Source organism: Cupressus sempervirens, chromosome 2 (genome assembly GCF_028749045.1).
Source record: "Cupressus sempervirens isolate cs-2001-9-10 chromosome 2, ASM2874904v1, whole genome shotgun sequence".
Lineage (NCBI taxonomy): Eukaryota > Viridiplantae > Streptophyta > Pinopsida > Cupressales > Cupressaceae > Cupressus > Cupressus sempervirens.
The window spans coordinates 145,963,577-145,981,141 of NC_143119.1; positions in this window are offsets into that span (position 1 = coordinate 145,963,577).

Sequence of the window (17,565 nt, forward strand, 5' to 3'; positions counted from 1 at the left end):
TAACATTGACAACCTCCTTAATCTGGCCATAATACTGTGGAATAATTTATCTTTCTTTCATTTTGATGCAATACAAGGGGAATCCCTAGTGGAGATGTCTAGCCCCCAACAATAACCACATTGTGAAATATAAACAAAACATAGAGATTTAGATCAAAATTACACCAAATCTCATAAGATTTACATACAACATGCCCGGCTATAAGTGTTAGATTAGGTGAAAAACTAATCTCCCAAGAACACCTGCATGGATAACCCTGTCACATGGATGAAGCAAAGAACAGAGGCAAGGAAAAATCAAGGAGGCCAAAAAGCCAGATCCATCTTATGGACATGCAAAGAGCAATATCTCATATAATCCAATAAGTGAATGTTTAAAATACAAAGAGGTGAATCCTTATAAAGGAATCACGAAACTCGAAAAGGGAAACTAAAGCCTAAAAAAGCTAGGGTTGCACAATATAATTAATAAAATATTAATTATATGCACCTACAAGATAGCTTAAGAAAACTAGATTAATTGGAAACTTAATTAATTAAATCAAAGTAATTTAATTAATAAGTTGGAACAAATAATTACTCTAACACCCCCCCTTAAGCGAAGCTTGGGAGGAAGCTGACCTAGCACAGCTATGAAAGAGAATTGGGTCCCGACAACAAGGCCAGATCAGGTACCCAATCACAACAAAATCTCTATAAAGAGGAGAAATAGAGAAAACCACATGGGAAAAACCCTACTCCAAAAAGAGATAGAAAAGAATGTTCCAGAAGAAGGAACAAAGAGATCAGAAGAGAATCATTGAAGCATGAAGAAGTTGCAAAACTCTGTCAAAAGTAACTGCTGATCTGAAAGACCTCCACTGAAATAGAACCTGACCAGGTAGAGAAGACTATAATCTGCATCGAATTAGGAGGCACACAAAGGCAATCAACTGAACTCGAAGATACAGATGGCATGAAACACCAAAGCCTGAAGAGCTGATCAATCGAACCAAAGAAGCATGAGAGACAACAGAAGAACCCCCCCTAATGCAGACAAGGGTGAGGTGACAGGCACCTGAAAAAGTGGGCCAAAAGAATTGCATGTCAAGGAACCACGATCAAGATGCACAAAATAGTACATGTGTGTGTACTGAGGTGATCAATCTCAGACACGTCATGAGGCTAATGTCACGGAAGGGACACTCACTAGACAAAGGAAGATGGCAAACAAAGGCAAAAAAATCAGCCCCCCATGGCACTTTATCAAAGTAGTGCATGTACAATAAGGCACAAGATATAATGAATCCCAAGAATACAGTAATCTGTATGAGTGTCCTCAGATGACACTACTCGAATCAGAAGGCAAACAAAGGCAAACAACTGAAACGAAAATATAGATGTAGTATGGCAATTTATCTCAGTGTGTTGCATAAAAATGCTTACAATGAATATCAACAATGATCAGAAAAAACATAAGGTTGAAACAACAGAAGGTAAAGCCCAAAACGAAGCAACTAAAGCAACAAAATCGATCTCCGGACCTGAAACAAACAGAATATTCACTAGAATGCTAAAACACAAAAGACTGAATAGGATGTGTCTGGAATAGAATCTAGAACAAAAACCAACATCAATGGAAAGAGAACAAAAAGAGCTTTCCATTGATATAAAGAAGTCCAAAATTAGAGATCGGAAGCTCAAGATATGCCTCCCGGAGTGCAAAATAGAACATCCGGCTTTGACTACCAAAATAGGCAACCAAATTACATCAAAACCCAAAAACACCTGTACCAGAATCTCCATCTCGGAACCAGCTTTTTGGCGCATTTTTTGAATTGAAAAAATATGTCCGTATGCTCAAGTTACGGAGAAAAAACCTCCAGGGCCTCTAAAAATGCAAAATTATTTTTTTTTTAATAAAAAAAATAATAAAAAAACAAAAAACTCCACCACCACCGCACCGCCAGTGGAGCGGAGGCCGGGTGGTGGGAGGGCGGAGCGGAGGCCACCACGGGCGGGGCTGCGGCGGGAACCGCCAGCGGAGCCGCTGTGGGCCACTGGCGGACCGCCAGCGGTTGCTGCCAGCGGTGACCGCTAGCGGCTCCGCTGCGGTTTCTTAATTGCGGCGGCTTAAAACAGCCGCAAATTAAAAAATTTTGAAATTTTTTTAAATTTTTGCCTTGTATTGCGTGCAGGGGGTCGTACGGCCCTGTCGGACAAAAAAAATTTGCCTCCCAGACCAACAGTGTCCAAAATGGACAAATTTTATATGGATTCTGACTGCAAACAGTCTTCCGAATTCAATGGAAGCGTCCGTTTGAGCCCAAAGTGCCCCAAAAAAATTTAAAAAAGTTTTACGTACGGCCTCCCACTACTCCGAGAAACGCAGCTTTTGAAATGCTTCAACAAACCATGAACAGCGAGCAGCAAGCTTGCTCTGATACCATGTAGGATTTGAGCAAATAAGCCAATCAAATCCACAAAGCCTTCGAATCCCTACATGCAAAAACCTGTCACAGAAGAAAAAGACGAGAAGAGGCAAGGGTTTGCTAAAAAATGGAGATAGAACAAAAGTTGCTCTCAAATGAAAAATGCATAAGAGATAATGAAATAAGTACAAGTCTCAACCTTATAAAGGTGAGATAGAAACCCTAAACTAAAAAGCTAAGTTGCACATTATTAATTAATAATTAATTAATAATGCACCTACAAGATAGCTTAAGCAAAATAGAGTAATAGGCAACTTAATTAATTAAATCAAAGTGATTTAATTAATAAGTGCAAACAAATAATTACTCTAACAATAAGGCCTTCTAGGTTACGACTAGATACAAAGTAATTATAATAGTAATTTTGCAAGACCTTACTAGATCCAACCATGAGCTAGCCCTAATCCATAATTTGGTAGAAAAAACAAAGAAGAATCTAAACTTGTGCTCGCAAGCCACTAATAAACCTTCTTGTTTTCCAAGCCACACTTAGCCACTAGCTCTGCTAAACTTCTCTCCTTCTCAACTACTCAATCCTCTCCATGTTGAATGAATAATGACTAGACTTTACAAGACCCTCTACTTATACTAAACCAAGCCACAAGTCAGCCCAACATAATAGACATTCAATAAACAATCTCATTAAATCCACTCTCAAGCCACAAGTTGGCTTGATAACAAACATCAAATATGTGAAATAATTAAATACTTAGGACAGGTCCCAAGTTTACAATTCATAATCAACTCAAAAAATCACATAAGAATATGCACACTTAGACATAGGTCCATGTGCCATCCAATGCTCCAAATCAAAGAATACACATGCCAACTCCTTCCGATTGAAGATCACAAAAACAATCTCCAAAGTTTGCCAATATATTAGGAACAAGCGACCAACACTCACCAAAATGATTCTAACTCCAAGATGGTAACTCTAATCATCATGTGCACTTAAGACTAGGTTTTCCAATATGTCTCGAGCACATCACCAACCCTGCGAACCATAACTCCATAATTCCAAGCTCAAATTCGCTACATACAGGATTGCAAACTTCCTTAGGATGCTCCTACATCAGACACCCCATGTGCAAAGAAAAGATGTTCTTAGCAGTTGGAAGAACATCTTTCAAGGTCAAGTACATAAACATTGAACTAGTTCTTCATATACATATCCTCTACCACACCAAATTGTACGCTTTTGCATTTGTTCCACTTTTGCAATTGTCATCTTTACAACTATCTTCAATGTGAAATATATTTGCTTTCCACATTGATCTCTGACCCTTTTAGAATCCTTTAACTCAACTCAATGACCAAAACTTAGGTTCCTTCTTCCAAGTTCTACATTATGTAAAGGAATTGGGGAATGCTTCCTACAACCCTTCTCAATGGTAAACACATTCTTGACACAATCATGCACATCCCTACAATCATACTACCAAGGTCTACCAAGTAATATGTGACAACTACTCATGTCCACAATATCACATAACACTTGATCAACATACTTCCCAATTTGAAAATTAACAAGACATTGTCGCCTTACTCATCTTGTAACCAACCAATCCTATAAGGATAAGGATGTCTCATTAGCTTTAAACCAAGTTTTTGAACCATCTCCTCAATAACAAGGTTATCAGTACTACCACCATCTAGAATTACATTCCAACATTTACCTCTAGACTTATAATGAGTCCTGAAAAAATTCCTCCTTTGACAAGGTTCCAACATCTTCTTACCAAGCAACACTCTTTGAATCAACAAGTTCTTCCCATCCTACCTGGGTTCATTCACCAAATGGTCAACCTCATTCACCACAAAAACTCTTTTATCAATGGATTTCTTGTTAGTATTTGGACATTCAAAATCACTATGTCCTTCATCACATCTGTAGAAAGTACCCTTAAATGCACCTCTTTCTATTATCTTCCTCCATTCAATAGGCTTTGTTTCATCTTCAATAATCTATTTATTCTTCTCAGAATGTTTCTTCTTTTCCTTACCTCTAGAATTACCTTGATGTCTTCTCTTCAACTTCTCTTCTTCCCTCAGAGCATACTGATAAGAATCCTCAACAAAAGCAATATTCAATATAACAATATCATCCTAAATACTAAATCTAAAGCCATTAATATATCCATCCACCTTTTCTTTAGACAATTCTCTATGTCTAATATGAATAGTTAACTTGTAAAACTCCTCAATATAATCTTTCATAGAGAAATCCTTCTTTTCTACATTTTGCAATCTTTTAAACAATTCAAGTTCATAATCAATAGGAATGAACTTAGCCTTCAATTTTGTAACAATCAATATCCACCTAGTGACCTTCATTTCACCTTCCTCTTCTCTATCTCTTTGCAATTATTTTAACCATAAAAAAACATTTCCCTTCAACTTAGTTTGTACCAACCTCACTCTGAGTGGATCACCAATATCCTCTAACTCAAAATAGTCTTCCAATTCACCAATCCAATCAATCATGTCTTCATGATTCAAAGTACCTGAGAAATTAGAAGCATCAATATTATGCTTTAACTTCAACTGAGATCCAAATCTATCCAATCAACCAGCCCTATCTTTCATAGGTCCTTCCATTCAATCATTTTTGTCTTTTTCACTAAATCTGGCAATTTCAAAGTCTTCAATAGCTTCCTCATAACCATCTTCAGTACCCACATTCTTAGGTACACCAGAAATAGCTCTCATGATCTCAATATTCATCAACTCCATCTCAGATCTAAAATCAGATCTAACCTTCTCTGAAATCTTGGTCTCCATAGCATAACAGACATCATCAATTTCCTTAGGGTCCAATCTTCTTGGAGACATCTTCCAAGATCTTTGTAAACCTAAAGAAACAAATCCACAAGATCAACCAGCTTGAACCTTCACTATAATACCATTTTATGTAGTAAAAGGAAGGAGAATCCCCGATGGAGATGTCCTAGCCCCCAACAATAACCACACAACAAAATATAAACAAAACACAAATATTTAGATCCAAAATAACACCAATTCTCATAAAACTTACATCCAACATGCTTAACTATAAGGCCTTCTAGGTTACAGCCAAATACAAAGCAATTACAATAGTAATTATGCAAGACCTCATAAGATCCAACCACTAGCTAGCCCAGATCCACAATCAAGTAGAAAACACCAAGAATAATCTAAACTTGTGCTTGGAAGCCACCAAGAAACCTTCTTGTTCTCTAAGCCACACTTTGCTACTAGTTCTATTAAACTTTGCTCCTCCTCAGCTACTCCATCTTCTCCATGTTGAATGAATAATGACTCTAGACTTCGCAAGACCCTCTACTTATACTAAACCAAGCCACAAGTCAACCTAGCATAATAGACATTAAATAAACTCTCTCATTAAATACACCCTCAAGCCACAAGTCAGCTTAGCAACAAACATTAAATACATTAAATAATTAAATACTTCAAACAAGCCCCAAGTTCCCAATGCATAGAGAACTCAAAATACCACATACGAATACACACACTTAGAAATAGGTCAACGTTTCATCCAGTGATTCAAATCCAAGAGCATACACACCAAATCCCTCTGATCAAAGCTCATGGAAACAATCTCCAAATTATGCCAATAAATTAGCAACACATGACAAACAATCACCAAAATGGTTCTTACTCCAAGGTGATAACTCCAATCATCATGTGTACTTAAGACTAAGATGCCCAATATGGCTCAAGCACATCCCCAATTGTGTGAACCATAACTCCACAAATATGAGCTTGAAGCCCTTGCATACATGATTATAGACTTCCCTAGGATGCTCCTACATCACATTCTCATGTCATCAAACTTTCCTCTGAAACTTTCTTCTTTAGTGCTTAACACATTTTTGTCTCCTCCATGTATTTATGCCAACTTGTTCCACATTTTCTTGGCACTAGTGCACTCCTTCACATCATCAAACTCAACATAACTCAGGGAAGATGTCAAATCTATCATCATTTTGATTATGCTCATGCTTATCCTTTATTTTCTCAACTATCATGGGTCTAGGAACATCAATATATTCATTGTCCAAGTAGTACAATGCAAAATCTCCAACTCTAGATAGATTCAATCCTATTAGGAGTTTCCATGCTAGGAAGTTCTCTTTGTTCAACTTAGGCACCTCTCTCTTTTACATCTTGATCTTTAGCTTAAGTACCTTCAAAATTTCCTTACAAGCACCAATGCCCTAATACCAATTGTTAGAATATTTATTAAAACTAGGCGGGGGGTTTGAATTAGTTATCCTCATGTCCATACATACCAATTCAACATTTAACAACTTGTTCAAATACATAAAATAACTCATCCAATATAGAAAATCATTAGTACCTTAATATATTCATTCATCACTTGCTCTCTATTTAGTACATGTTGATTAACAAAGATAAACAATAGTAAATAACATACATCACAAAATAACATTCACACAAGTATGACACCGAGATTTAACATAGAAATCCGATTTGGGAAAAACCACCAAGTAACATGCTACCACTTTTCCACTCTTCTGAAGTGAGCTCGGTTAAGAGTCAACCCTATTAAAAATTACAAAAGACATTGTTAGGTATGACTCTATTAAAGGATTTAATCACCTATAAGGAGTGGCCTTGTTAGAGAAATTTGGATCATTCCATTAGAATTTCACCTCGATTAAAGGATTTACAAATGTTTGTTAGGTCAACTTTGATTAAAGAATTTTACTACCATAATGGTTAGAAAGTAACAACTAGGTTTGATTTGTTAAGATACAACTCAATTTGTAAATTTAGATCTCCCTTTGGCTCATTCCTAGTTCATTAATTGGAATTCATCATATTCTCTATCTCTGACCTTCTTGACAACCCTTCAAGCAATCACTCTTCACCAACTTTTCTCTTTTCCTCTTGCAACTCTATTCTTCACAGGTTATTCACAAATTTGCTAATCAACAATTATAAAACATCTCTCATTCCTCCTTAAATATGTAGCTTTGATCTTTTTCCACATAAACATCACTGTAGATCTTAGGGTATGCTCAGATTCATTAAATCTGTCCATCATTTTTTTCTTCTACTCCTTTCTTGAAACTTCTTGAAACTTCTCCTTGAATCCTCACCATAGATCAGTTAACAAACTCAATTCGGGCATTAAATACATCAGCTCATCAATCATTATCATTCATGCATTTTGACCAATCCAAAAATTCAACTATGTTAGCCTCAAAACTAATTCTTTCACAAACTAATATTTTTCTGACACTCAATCATCATTGTGTTCTTTAGCTTAGTCAACACTAGGTAGGTCAGTCTCTACTATTCTGTCTCGCTCAGCTTACACTAGCTTTCTTGGTCTTCACTATGCTCGGTCACTACTATCATTTCTTCTTAATCTTGCTTGGACATAACTGTCACTCGGCTAATACTATTTTCTTAGCTAACTCTTAAGTTCCTTAATCTTCTACTTCATTGACCTAATGAAGCTATTACTTAGTTGTGCTTAGTGTTTTACTTAACTTCTTGTGTTCTCTTCTATACATCAACTCATCTAACTTCTCCGGTTTGTATAATGATTAAACACCACATTATCTTGTCAAAGACTAATAGATCAAGTGTCCATTGTAATTCCAACATAGTTAACTCCCCTTTACTCAACAACTTAACTATCTCACCTTGTTATCTCTTCTTTTCAAATCCTCTTTATCAATCAACTGCTATGGCACTCTACACTATTAGAAGATGTTTTGTCAGTAAGGTTTAACATCATTGACAACATAAAAATTGTTCCAATTGTAGTTTCCAACACAAACATGCGTGACATTGATCCTAAGACCACCACTCATGACATAGATCTTGCACCTAAGGCTAAACTAGTTAAGAAAAATATTCATAAAACAAATCCTACAATCACTCTTCTTGTCAAGGATGAAATGGAGAAACTCTTGGATGCTAGTTTCATAAATCCAATAGATTATTCCCTTGGATTTTTAGCATTGTGTCTTTTTGAAAGGGTGAGATCAAGATAATGATGTGAACAAATTTTTGTGATTTAAAAATATTCTCCTTGAAGGATGACTTACCCGTTCCTAACACTGATATGATAATAGATTCTATAGTGGGACACACATTATTATCTTTTATGGATGGATTCATAGGATATATTAAAATCTTCATTCCTCCTTGTGATCAATACTTTATCATCTTTATCACCCCTTGGGGAACCTTTTTTTAGGTTGTTATGCCTTCTAGGTTAAAAAATAAAGGTGCTACTTAGCAATGAGCTATGCCATTGAGCTTTCTTGACTACATTCATAAGATTATTTAAGATTATGTTAATGACATCATTTCTAAATTTTTATAATGAAATGAACATGCTCCTACACTTAGAAAAATATTTAAGAGGATGTATAAATATAAAATTCACTTGAACCCATGGAAGTGTGCCTTTGGGGTTAATAGTGGGAAAATCCTTGGTTCATTATCTCTAGTATAGGTATCAAGGTCAATACTGAAGATATTGATGCTAGTGTTAGCATGTCTCCATCGAGAAATATCTCACAACTTTTTAGCTTGGAAGGGAAGATACATAATATTCATAGTTTTTTTTATACATCTAGCCAATCATATTATTCCTTTAACTTCCTTTCTTAATAAAGTTATTACTTTCTCTTGTAGGTAAGATTTATAACAATTCAATACTTATCTTGCTAATCCTCTTATCTTGTAACTCACTCAACCAAAAAAGTCATTCTTTCCTTACAAATCTTCTTCTCCAAAAGCATTGAGCACCATCTTGGTTCAATATGATAAGGATGGAAAGAAATGTACTATATATTAAATAATCCATATATTAATTGACTATGAGACACGATACACCATGAATGAAAAATAATCTCTTGCCTTGGTTTTTGCCTGGCAGAAAGTCATACATTATCTCCTTAATGCATAGGTTAACATTTATGTGAGATTTAATCCTTTGAAACATTTCTTTTTTAAGAATGACTTATCGTGATGTCTTTCTAAATGGAACATGTTGCTAATGGAGTTTGATTTGCAATTCATTTTTTCTTAGAAATATATTAAAGGGAAATCCCTAACTGGTCATCTAGTTGAGGCTCCTTCATCATTCTTTGCATTAGATTCTATATAATTACCTAATGAGTTTTTTTTACCTATTGAGATAGATAATACTTGGGAATTATATTTTAACAGATATAGATATCAGACTAGTTCTTATCTTAACATGTATCTTGATGATTGGTATTCAAATATCTATAATGATTTGAAGGATGGTTCATTTCACGAGTCAAAAAAATCAGAATTATAGAAATAGAATCTAGAAGTTTAAAACTTGTTACATCATTCTCTTAGATGTTCTTTACATATGTTCTTATGATGGATTTTTTCTTATATGCCTTAATAAAATGAGATCCCTATAGCTTTACAAGAAGATTATTTTCAATCATGTGGGGGTGTGTGTGGAAATTTGTTGGTCATTAGGTTTCTTCACATGGGATACTATTGGAAAACTATGAAACAAGATTCATTTTCTTTTGTCAAAAAGTGACCATAGTGTCAACATCATAACAATTTGATTCGTGCTCTTTTTTATGCATTATGTTTACGAATTTCTCCCTAGTTCTTTTGTGTATTGGGTTTAGATCTCATTGGTAAGATATGTTCCCCTTATTTTCAAGGACACATATATATCCTTACAACCATCAACTACTTTACTAAGTGGTTGAAGTTATCCCTCTTTGTTTAACTAGTATTAAAGTTATTTGTGATTTTATTCTTCAAAAAATCATCACTCAATTCGGTATGTCCATGGAAATAATTTCTGATAATAGAACCCCATTTAAGGATGAAGAAGTGAAAAGTATTTTGGAGAAATATTGTATACATCAGTGTTTTTATACTGCTTATTTTCCTCAATCTAATGGTTGATTCGAAGCTTCTAATGTGATTATCGAGAAAATCCTTAGGAAGATAGTTGATAAACACACTCGGGATAGGAACACACAATTAACCTATACTTTGTGAGATTATAGAACAAGTGTTTTCATTGCAATAGGAAAATTATCTTACAAATTTTTTTAAGGAGTTGACACAATTATTGCTTTAGAAATAGATATTCTGACTTTGAGAGTTTTATTCAATGGTATAATTGATAAGGATACTTTTAGAGAAAAGCAATTACAAGAGATTGAGATGTTAGATGAGAAACATATTAATGCTTTGGAATATATCATGTCCTATCACAAAACTATCAATAAGAGATACAATGTAAAAGTTATTGAGTGTTCCTTTTTGGTTGGTGATTTAGTTCTCTATAAAAATAAGAGAAATATGAATGCCTTTCTTGGTGAAAAGGGAAGCTTAGTCCTAATTGGATAGGTACTTACATTGTCATGAAAGTATCTGGTTCAAGTGCATATATAACTATTGTTATGAACAACGTGCATCTTAAATAACCTATTAATATTATGCATTTGCATTATTATTTTTCTTAATTCATCCTTTTATCTTTTTCATTATGTGCTTGAATTTTTCTTTTAGTATTGCTTTATGATTTCTCAAAATGTGACGTATAATGTTTTCATTAAATATTGCGCTTAAAAAAAAAACGTGCATATATTTTGTCATCATCCCATTCTTATTCCTTTAGTTTTTATGCTATTAAGCATGCAACATATTAATCATAAAAATAATGCAAGAGATAGTAAACATGCAAGTCCATAACACACACACATACATATCATTAAACTACTTTGGTATACATAGTAGAAACTATAGAAAACTCGTTTGATATAAAAATAGTACATCACATCTCATCCATAGGATGGTGAGATCCAAATCTCTCAGATATTTGGTGTGAGGATGGCGTTGGCATGTGTGTAGTTGATGTGTAGGTATGGATCCTAGATAAGATCCTTTTTTATCAACTTTACTGTGTGTGTGTGTGTGTAGCTCACACTCTAGCCACTCCTCCCTCTCTACTTGTAGTTAAAGTTCCATTGCTATGGATATAAAGATATCCATGTGTCTCAAAAGATCTCACATCCCCTCATAGTGCAACTTTCATGTGAATAGAATCCTCAAAGCTATGACCATGTCTCTTACAACATGTCATGAAGGATATCTATTTCTTGGTGCTAGTCACATATCACATTTCTAATATATATCATTTGTCATACATTTGTAAATTTTGCATCTATAGTTCTTATATCACAATTTTATCATACTTTGATCTCCCTCACAAAAGCCAAGGTCTATCTCTTGAAGAGTAGTTTGTTGAATAGTCTCCCCTCACCTTGCCTATACCATATGGGGTGGGGACAACTCTATGTGAGATTGTGACACTTATGAAAATACCATAAAATAAGATACAAAATAGGAAATTCAAACATAACAAGGAAATTTAGCTCATTATTTTTTTAGATTTGGTCCAAGATGAGGTATGTATGCTCAAGATTCAAGAATGGATAAAAAGGATTCAATATTGGAAATGAGTAAAAAAATTGTGGAGTGATTTTGGCATAATGATGGTATATGGGATGATTTTTTTCTTCAAATGAGCATGAAAACTTTACATATGTGATTGTGGATGATTCATAAAGGGGGGAGGGTTCAATTCATAGATAAGGAGAGGATGGAATACACAGTCAATATGAAGACTTAGAGCATTCTTAAGAGTGACCATGATGCAAGAAAAATGGAGCACATGGATTGTGCTTTCTCAAATTCATATACTTGTGAAAACTATCACAAGGAGAATGCATGTGAGAATATTAGGGTTTTTTTTTTTGTGGGGGAGGGGGGTAGGGGAATGTGACCATTTAGGGGGATGTGAAGGGGAAAATGGTGTAAGATATGGAAAAAGTGTCAAAGAGAGATGTAAGATCATATAATGCCAACTCTAAAGCATTTGGGTTGGGGATTGGGATGGTGTGACAAGAGTTGACTTGGTTTGGGTTAGGATTTATTAATCCTCATGCAAATGATTAGGTTTGGGTTAGAGGGTGATTAGGATGCAAGTGGGAGTGTTAGGAGAATATAAGTGGGTCACTTAATTAACTAGGTTTAATTAGTTAATAAATTGGTTTTAGTATGAGTCAATAGCTTGGGCTGAGTCTAAACATAGGGGTTAGGATTGATTAAAGGGTATTATTTAATCAAAAAGGGATTTTGGGCATTAAATAAATAGGTTTTGTAAAATTATTTAATTTAACAGAGGAAGGGGTTGTTAGAAAGTAAAGTCCACCAAGATAATTGAGAGGGGGTGGGGGGAATCAATTATCCAATCATTAAATTTTTTATGAACCTTATTAATCCTTAACAATGTAACCATAAACCATAAGAAGATACACATACATAATAACACTAGATACATTAACTAGGGAAATCCTTGATCAGAGGAAAAACCCCAGTGGGGATGGAACCCACAAAATGATGTACTACTATAAAAGTCCCCTATAAGAGGATGGACTCTGTTAAGAGATAATGAAATATATTTAGTACATATCATTTACTACTAGGAGACTTTGAATCCTTGTTAGGAGATTCCAACCCTATTAGGAGTTGTTCCAACCCTAGTAGGAGTTGTAGAAGGTAGAAGGACCCACTGTCCAAACAACTTCAGAGGCAAGACCACCAAACTCACTGTTCAACTAATCTTTGTATTGTTCCTTCTAGAATAATAGAAATGAATAATCTATAATTCCTCTATCCTCTTGACTAGACCAATCCTCTTATGATTTCAATACCATATCTTTGAACTTCATGATATCCAATTGATCTCTTGGATCACTTACATGCATTTACCAACTTTGCATATCACTTGTACAATTTGCACTTGCACACTCATTCACATCACTTTCATACTTCACCACAAGGAAGATGACCTTCCTTTATACCATATCCTCAAAATAATTCCTTGATTTAACCTTGAGGATTTCCAAATTAATTATAATAGGACGTCATTAAGATATTACAATCATATTACAATTACACAACACTGTCAGCTCCCAACATTTATAACTTCTCGCATGTGCAGCCTCTAATCTCGCACACTTGTTGATGTCATCATCAAGTTTTCTACTATCACTATCTAACTTTTCTCATCATGATTCTATCCATGTTAAGAGATATAATCCAAATATCAGAAATCACTTCTCAGGTACTCTATCTACACACTGTCCTTTGTAATTCATGAATAAATCTTGCATATCTTTGCCTCTACGTATGCATACTTGTCCACTTCATTAGGAAATAATGTAGAGAATATCCTCAACAATTCTTGACCTCATCATTAGTACACAACCTGTATGACCTTGTTCTCTATCTGCTACTCTGCCAATCTTTATAAAAACAATACTATGTTTACATCAATGACAAACATAGTCATGAATGCAACATGTCAATCATGCTAACCATCTCTCCAATGCTTAGGGTTATCCCCCAAATGAATACCATCAACATTCATTCTAACATGGGGATTTAATTAATAATAAAACTATTGGTTGTCACATTGATTTATTAATTGGATATAGTCAATTAACTAGATTAATTAGCCAAAGGATGACATTAATTAATTAAATGTTAGATTATTAATTAATAATTCCTAGGGAGAGAACTAAATAATATTAATTTAATTATGGAATCAAATTTAGGTGTCTATATTTTTCCCCTCTCTAACAAAGTGTTGGGACAACATTATTTTGAAGACATTTTCAAATAATATGCGATGCAAAAAAAACTAAGTACTGAGAGAGAGATGAGAGACTAGACTGGATGATGCCCCCTGAGAAGGAAACAAATGAAGAAAAATTAGGTGTGATAACATCTTGAAAGGAAAGAACACCCCATTGGGAAAGAAGACCTAAAAAGGATAAAAGGGGAGTTAAAATTACATCAAGATGGAAAAATAATGAGGGAAGGAAAAAGGGGGTCGCTTGAGAGTGAGAATAAGGAAGAAGGGATCATAAGGGGTCCTACATAAAGGCACAAAGGCTATAAAAGAGCTCATTTGTATTTATATTTTATATGAGAGTGTTATTTTTTAGAGCTCTAAGGTGGACATGCAAGATGGCTAGAGGAGGAAATTTGAGGCATCATGATGCAGTGCAAGACAAGACAATCCCCAAAGGAGATGTCCTAGCCCCTAGAAAATAACCACACACTGGAATACACACAATGAAAAAAAGATTTAGATCTAAAATAACACCAATTTTAGAATAATATTATAATATTTACATTCAACATGCCCAACTGTAAGGCCTTCTAGGCTATGGCCAAATACATAAGCAATTACAATACTAATTCTACAAGACCTCACAAGATCCAACCTCTAGCTATCACAAATCCACAATTTGATAGAAATGCCCAAGAATAATCTAAATTCATGCTCGCAAGCTACCAAACAACCTTCTTGTTTCTCAAGTCATAGCTACTAGCTCTACTCACAAACTTCACTCCTTTTAGGTATTCCATGCTAAATGAATAATGATTTGAGAATCCAGGAAACCCTTTATTTATACCCAACTAAGCCACAAGTTGGTCTAACAAGTTACAAATTAAATAAAAACTTAAATTAAATATATATTTGAGCCACAAGTCAACTTGCAACATATATTAAATACAAAATACCTTAGTCAGCTTAAAACACCCATCAAATGCACCTAGGATAAAGATCCAGGTACCAAATAGATCCACATATCTCTACAATCACTTCACATCATGATGACACTCCACGCACATTAAATGAACCAAGTCAGCTGAGAAAATCTACAAGAATACCAATTAGCAAACTACACTGCCAAGCATTAACAAAACTCCAAGCATCACCAATGAACAATACATGTCAAGCACCCAACACACACTGAGCAATGAAAAATAAGCTGAGAAATGCAAGATAAGTTGAGCTCCTTTAATGACTAAGCATAGCAGGCATTACCAAGCAATAATTTTTGTCAAGCTCCTTCAAAGACCGAGCCCCTTGGCCAACACTACAACTAAGAATTGCTCAATAGCGACCAAGCATCAACCCTCCAATAGCCAAGTCCTATGACTCTAAGGTCAAACAACTACAACATGTAGGATTACCAACTACCTTAGGAGTCTCCTGCATCTGATATCCCAAGTATGAAAAGATATTCTTGGAGGTTGAAAGAACATCTTGTGAGATACAATAGATAAATCTCAAACTAGTTCTTTACATACACTGTTAGCATGAATTTTGATGATACTACATTAGGGGAGTATCCTAAGCATTGGAGATTATTGACATGTTGAATTCATGACTATGTTTGTCATTGATGTCAACATAACAATAAGTCTGTGAAGACTGGAAAAGTAGCAGACATAGATCTTAGTTGTACAGACAATGTTTTGATTTTCTAGTGATGCACATTCATGGACATATTTTATATTGTGTCTCAATGTTAAGGTTTAATGCGTAGTACCTGAGTCAAATATGTATAGAAGATATTCCTAATTTTTAGAGAGTGGTACAAAGATAGAGTACCTGAGAAGTGATTTCTAATGTTTATGTTATATCTTCTAACAAAGATATAATCTGGAGATGCGTGGTTAGCCAATGACATAAGACATTTTGATGATGATGTCAACAAATGTGTAAGCCCTAGTGCCACACATGTGAGAAGTTGCATAGACCGTGAGCCAAAAATGCTATTGTATTTATGAATTAATTAGTTATCTTATTATAATTAATTGGGAAAGCCTCAAGGCCAACACAAGGAACTATTTTGCAAATACGACATAAAGAAAAGATGTTTTCCTTGTCTATAAGTTTGTTGTGATCATTTTATTAAGTGAAAAGTGTGAAAAGGAGTAGAGTAAGTGATCCAAGGGATTATTGGATGCGAGATTTGTGATCTAGTTACAAGATGAGAAGGAGCAAAATTCTAGTTGATAGGACAAAGATAGAGGAAGGAGTAGTTCTATTCATTTCTATTATTCTACAAGGAATAATACAGAGATCACTTGGACAGTGGATTCGTTGGTCTTGCCCTGAATCTATTTGGACAGTGGGTCCATCTATCTTCCAGAACTCCTAATAGGGTTGGTACAACTTATAACATGGTTGGCACAACTCCTAATGGATTGGAATCTCCTAACAGGGATTCAAAGTCTCCTAACAGGGACTAATATGTACATAATGTTGTTATAGAGTCCCAACAAGGTTCATCCTCTAACAAGGGATATTTATATTAGTACAATATCTTGTGGGTACCATCCCCACCAGGGTTTTCCCTAGTTAACATATCTAGTTTTATTATGTTTGAGTATCTTGTTGTGGTTTTTTATTATATTTCTCATATGGCTAAAGTTTAATAAGGTTGATAACTATACTATTAGTTGTATAGTTGATTCACCCGCACGCCCCCCCCCCCCACCAGTTATATTGGTGGACTATATTTTCTAACAATTGGTATCATAGTATCAGGTGATTGAAGGAAAAGATTAACAACTTTGGGAAATTAGTGGCAAGTTATTTCAGAAAAGATAGTCCTAAGTCAGATGGAGGAAATTTTGACACCCAGAAGATGGAGGTTCTTGGTGAGACATCAAAATTCTGTATAGAACTAAGCATTAAGTTTTTAGATCCATAATCCTTTTGTTGCATACAAAAGAATAGAAGCACAAGTAAAGACAAAACAAAATTTGAAGAAGACATGAAGATCAAAGAAAGTATTGATCTACTTATGAAAAGAGAGCCAAAAGGTATGAAAATTTTTGTTTGTTGGGAATGTAAAGAATTTGGTCATTTTTCATCTAGATGTCCTAAGAGAGTAAGAAAAACTAGAAAGAGTTCTCTTTCTAACAAAGATGAAGGTATTAAAGTAGGCATGGAAAGATTCTTGAATGACTATGATGATGAGCTTGAATTAGTTAAGAAAGATGAAGTAATAGAAGAGATAGCTTTGGTAACTATTGTTGATCCAAAGGCTAACCATGAACATGTGGAAGTTATCATTGATATTAACAATGATTTTTAGAATGGGAATCAAATTGAAGAACAAAGATATGAGCCTAGAGCTGAAGAAAGAGTTGAGTTGACAACTCC